Below are 6,135 nucleotides of genomic sequence, written 5' to 3' on the forward strand. Positions count from 1 at the left end.
TCAAGGAAGAAAGAGAGATAAGAAAGGAATGAGAAGCTCTTAGTCCATGGTAAGAGCTCAATCAAAGTAAGCAGTTACTATATGAATCACCAGAGAAGAACACAAACTTCCTTTGAAATCTGAGATCCCTGCCCAAGTACCAATTGACAAGCTAGTGTTTTTCCCTCAGACCAAAACAGACTAAGTTACCTAGAAAAAGATTTCTCACCAGAAGCTCTAAGCTGAGGCATAACGATGCGGCCCTGAATAAGCTTCCTAAGAATTGACTACTGGCAAATTTGTCACTGAACTATGTGAGCCAGAGCACGGATGCACTGTCCCTTCTTGCTCACTGGGCAGGACACCTTGGCAAATACTTCACCAAGAGCTGGTGACTGAGAGTGAGTGATGCAGCACCAGCTCTGGCCAGGTGTGGGCCTCTGTGAATTGCAAGCAGCGTCTCCAAACATGGTGGGTTCCTATGCTGCTGAGAGGATGCGCACCCTAGGGTACTAGCTGAGAAGCTAATGCAGAAAACGGTACCATAGAGAGGCTGGACACCTGGGTTATGTGATTCAGGACACGCTGGAGAAGTCCATGGGTATAAGGAAGGAAGGGAAGGAAGGGAAGGAGGGAAGACTGAGTTTTAAGTAATGTCTCATGAGGTCGGAGGCCCACTAGATGGACTCTTGTTTGAGCTTCTCTTCTAGGAGTCATTCAAGAGGCCTCTGCAATGGTAGGGCTGATCTCCTCCACATCCATCATGTACTTGACCCAGTCTGCCATGTCCAGTAGCCTCTGGCAGGTTGGTGTAATCTCTCAGGGAGTCAATCATATCATCCTCCTCCACCATGAAGAACAGAAGTGGTGCCTCCCCTTTGGCTTTGTACTTGGCAGTGATCTTCTCAGCTATTGGCTGGATCACCTGCTTGGCCACCTGGGACTTCCCATCATCCTCAGAATCTACAAAAAGGATGAGGCCAGGGCTCCAGGGCATTGGAGTCAGACAGCTCCGAGCACAGGCATGATGTTCCATGGGAACTCCCTGCAGTTCTTGCCCTCGGTCAGCACCTCCACTGGACCCTGCAGGTCCAGCATGATGAGGGTGGGAATGCCTTGGATTCCATACAGCCAGTTGAGGCACAACACTGGGCCTCCTCAGTGTAGGGGACAGCAAGCCAGGGCATCTCACTGAAGTACTATTTGAATATAAGTCCTCTGACCTGTCTGCACTAACAAGGATGACTTCAAATTTCTGACCTGCCTCCTTAATCTTCTGGTAGGATTCCACCAGGACCGGGGTGAGGCTTTGGCAGGGGAGACACCAGTGTACGGAGAAATAGACTTCCATGTGAGACCCCTCCAGGCTGCTATTCTCCATTATTTCTAAGCAGGAGCCCTGCAATGACTTCCCTGAAAATACGGTTTAGGTCCCCAAGGGAATTCCAAATTTTCTGGGTCGCCATGAATCACCAGCAGCCCATTCCTGCACATGATCTTCCCAGTGGTGGCATCCAAGAATATTAGTGATGAATGTTGGAAATTTGATATTTGTTCCAAAGTTTAAGCTTTCTGTATTGCATTGTCAACCAAGACATGTCACCCAGGAAGTCCTGCTATTGCTGCTGGTCCTGGTCCAAGGACACAAAGACATTTCCAGGCAGCACTGGGGTTCTGGCTCCATGACCACCAGCCAATCCCTCCTCCCCTCAGGCTCACAGCCTCTGGCCCAAGCCTCTGTATTCCCTTGTCCTGGCTCAGGCGGCCATAGAAAGTGGCTAGGCTGGCATTAAACTGAGCGCAGGGGGGCGCTCAGGCTGCAGCCGAAGTAGAGCAGTGAGTGTAATCCACCTCCTTGTTGCTTCCTGTCATCAACTTCTCAGGGAGTATCTCCCTCCTCCAGAAAGTCCTACATCCTGGCCCACTGCAGCAGGCAGTCAGACTGCAGTGGCAGGGCTCCCTGGGTCTGCACAGTGGGCGAGGCCACAGTGGTGTCGAAGGCAAGAGGCAAGAACCAGGGGTGGAACTGTTTTTGTTTAATATTTATTATCCAAGCCTAAGACAGTACCTGCTAAACATTTAATGAATGAATAAACACATTCTACCTACAAATACTACTTACAATATTAGCAAGATTCAATGAATTTAGTGAATTGAACAAATTATTAGTGAAATGATTTATTTTGAATGAATAAATTACTGTTATTACTGAATGAATTCCTGCCTGACTTATTTGTTTCCCATCCTAGCTACCTTATTCCAGAACATTGTCATAAAATGGGAGCTGCCCAGTAAAACACATTTGAGTATTTATAAATAAGAATTTCATTTATGAAAGATAAAACATGGGGTTGTTAGGAATTATACTGGAATATTTGTTTCTCAACTTATTTTAGCATTTTGTGTTGATATTTTTTTAAAATAATTAAATCTTTATTGTTCAGATTATTACAGTTGTTTCTCTTTTTTCCCCCAAGCTCCCCTCCACCCGGTTACCACCCCGCCCTCTGCCCTCACCCCCCCCCCCCCCGCCACTGTCCTCACCAATAGGTGCACGATTTTTGTCCAGTCTCTTTTCACATTCCCCCCACCACTTTCCCCTCGCAAGAATAGTTAGTCCACTCCCTTTCTATGCCCCTGATTCTATTATAATCACCAGTTTATTCTGTTCATCAGATTATTTATTCACTTGATTTTTAGATTCACTTGTTGATAGATGTGTATTTGTTGTTCATAATTTGTATCTTTACCTTTTTCTTCTTCTTCCTCTTCTTAAAGGATACCTTTCAGCATTTCATGTAATACTGGTTTGGTGGTGATGAACTCCTTTAGCTTTTCCTGATCTGTGAAGCTCTTTATCTGACCTTCAGTTTTGAATGATAGCTTTGCTGGATAAAGTAATCTTGGTTGTAGGTTCTTGGCATTCATCACTTTGAATATTTCTTGCCACTCCCTTCTGGCCTGCAAAGTTTCTGTTGAGAAATCAGCTGACAGTTGTATGGGTAGTCCCTTGTAGGTAACTATCTTTTTCTTGCTGCTTTTAAGATTCTCTCTTTGTCTTTTGCTCTTGGCATTTTAATTATGATGTGTCTTGGTGTGGTCCTCTTTGGATTCCTTTTGTTTGGGGTTCTCTGCGCTTCCTGGACTTGTAAGTCTGTTTCTTTCATCAGGTAGGGGAAGTTTTCTGTCATTATTTCTTCACATAGGTTTTCAATATCTTCCTCTCTCTCTTCTTCTGGCACCCCTATAATTTGGATGTTGGTACGCTTGAAGCTGTCCCAGAGGCTTCTTACACTGTCTTTGTATTTTTGGATTCTTTTTTCGTTTTGCTTTTCCGGTTGGGTGTTTTTTGCTTCTTCGTATTTCAAATCTTTGGCTTGATTCTTGCGATCCTCTAGTCTGCTGTTGGAACTCTGCATAATATCCTTTATTTCAGTCAGTGTATGCTTAATTTCTAGGTGGTCCTTTTTCATACCCTAGATGGTCTCACTAGATTTCTTGAGCATCTCACTACATTTATTGGCGTTCTCACCCATCTTTTTGAGGGTCTTACTAAATTTGTAGGCGGTTTCTAGAAAGTTCTTGAAAAACCTTAAAAGTGTGGTTTTGAACTCTATGTCCAGTAGTTTGCTTTCTTCCATTTCTGTCATTTGTGTCCTGTTTCTTTGTCTCTGCATTTTGGCTGCTTCCCTGTGTTGATAGAATGGCCTTGTGTGCTAGGTGTCCTATAGGGCCCAGTGCCTCAGCCTCCCCAATTACCTGAGGTGGACACTCTTGGTGCACCCCCTTGTGGGCTTTGTGCACAGTCTTGTTGTAGTTAAGCCTTGTTTGTTGTAGGTATCACTGGGAAGAATTGACCTTTAGGCCAATTGGCTGTGAGAATCAGCTGTGTCTGCAGTGGGAGAACTTCTGTGCTGGAGACACCCCTCTGGGCAAGACTTGCTTCGGTGGGGCTTTGATCCTCACTGAGTCTGCCCCCTGAATGTGTCCTTTATGGATCTGAGGAGCTGCAATGTAGATGGTGCCACTCTGACCACCAGGCACACTGGCTCCTGGATCTCTAAGGAGGTGCTAATCTAGCCTCTGCCTAAGGCTATCCAGCAGGAGCCAGGTATGAAGCAATGCAAGTTGCCTGGAGCCTTGGGCCAGCTGCAGTTTGTTAGGTAATTTTCAGATTGCAAAGGGCCAGGCCTTTCATATGCAAAAGCCTCCTTGGTGGCTTGTGCCTTGGCGGGGCGGGATCCCAGGGGATCAACAGGGCTGAGCAAGCAGCTATGGCTGCCCTCAGAGGTCCTGCTTCTCAGTGTCCCGGCAATTGCTGCAAGTACCTCTGAGAGAAAGCCGCCCTCCAGTTCCCACCGATGGCCAGACAGTCCAGTTTCTCCCGTATGAGTCTGGGTCCCCAGAGACTCGCCCGGAACTGGAGCTCAGAGCTTGAGCCTCCCTCCCGATTGAAAAAGACAACCGTGTCCTCAGCCGGCAGCCCTCTCCGCATGCGCCTCCGTACCTCTGTACTTCCGCACCGCACCTCCTCTGAGTCTCGGTATGCTTTTCTCTTTCCTTCTAGTTGTAGAATTTCCACTCAGCCAGCCTTCCTGTGGTTTTGGATGATGTCCGTTCCATCTTTTAGTTGTATTCTTAAAGTGGTTGTGCGAGGCAGCAGTCTCCGGTGTTTACCTATACCGCCATCTTGGTGTTTTTTTTTCTGTGTTGATATTTTGATGTGGAAACTAGGATTCCCATGTCTTAATCCTTAAAATTTTTAGTTTAGGATGTTAATTGTGGGTAGGATGAATTACAATAACTAAAATAATTGCTTGGTTATAATACAAGTGATGTCTCCTTTACTTACTTCTTTGCTTTCTGTCCAATTATTTGTCTTCCCTACTGTAATGGAGTTTTATTACACTTTATTCTTGGTGTTTACAGCAAGTATGTATTATTGAATACATATCAGTAATATGTATTCAAAGATAGGTTTTTACATTTTCTTTAAAATTTTTTCAAAATTAAAGTTTATATTCAATATTATTTATATTATTTTCAGGTGTACAGTATAATTGTTAGACAATCATGTACTTTACAAAGTGATTTCTCCCGATATTTCCAGTGCCCACCTGGCAACATACTTATTACAATATTATTGACTATATTTCCTATGTTGTAGTTACATTCCCATTACTATTTTGTAACTACCAGTTTGTATTTCTTAGTCCCTTCACCTTTTTCACCCAGCCTCCCAACCCCCCACACATCTGGCAACTATCAGTCTGATCTTTGTATCTTTGAGTATTTCTATTCTGTTTGTTCATTTATTTCACTCTTTTATTTTCCACATATAAATGAAATTGTATGGTATTTATCTTTCTCTGTCTGATTTATTTCACTTAGCATACCCTCTAAGTCCATCTGTGCTGTTGCAAATGGCAAGGTTTCATTCTTTTTTATGGCCAAGTAATATTCCATGGTTTCTCTGTACTGGTGCTTTTTTATCCACTCATCTATTTTTATTAATTTATTTTTTTATTGATTTCAGAGACAAAGGGAGAGGGAAAGAGAGATACAGAAACATCAGTGATGAGAGAGAATCATTGATCGGCTGCCTTCTGCATGCCCCCCACTGGGGATTGAGCCTGCAACCTGGGCATATGCCCTAACTGGGAATCAAACTATGATCTCCTGGTTCATAGGTTGATGCTCACTGATCACACCAGCTTGGCAACCCACTCATTTATTGATGGGCACTTGGATTGCTTCCACATCTTGGCTATTGTAAAGAACACTGCATATATTCTTTTGAATTATACTTTGGGTTTCTTCAGATATATACCCAGAAGTGGAATCACTGGGTCATAAGGCAGTTTCATTTTTATTTTTATTTATTTATTTATTTTTAAAGTATATTTTATTGATTTTTTTTACAGAGAGGAAGGGAGAAGGAGAGGGATAGAGAGTTAAAAACATCGATGAGAGAGAAACATCGATTCAGCTGCCTCTTGCACACTCCCCACTGGGGATGTGTCTGCAACCAAGGTACATGCCCTTGACTGGAATCGAACCTGGGACCCTTCAGTCCGCAGGCCGACGCTCTATCCACTGAGCCAAACCAATCAGGGCGGCAGTTTCATTTTTAATTTTGAGGAACCTCCATACTGT

The 6,135-nt window shown here is 44.0% G+C and overlaps 1 pseudogene; it reads right to left on the reverse strand.

The window, feature by feature from the left end:
• Positions 1–696: 696 nt before the first annotated feature.
• Positions 697–5,445, reverse strand: LOC139020318 (nucleoredoxin-like; annotated as a pseudogene).
• Between the last annotated feature and the right edge of the window lie 690 nt (positions 5,446–6,135).

This window comes from Myotis yumanensis, unplaced genomic scaffold (assembly GCF_028538775.1).
Source record: "Myotis yumanensis isolate MYYU_CA2020_CCGP unplaced genomic scaffold, mMyoYum1.0.hap1 SCAF_12, whole genome shotgun sequence".
In the NCBI taxonomy this organism is placed as follows: Eukaryota; Metazoa; Chordata; class Mammalia; order Chiroptera; family Vespertilionidae; genus Myotis; species Myotis yumanensis.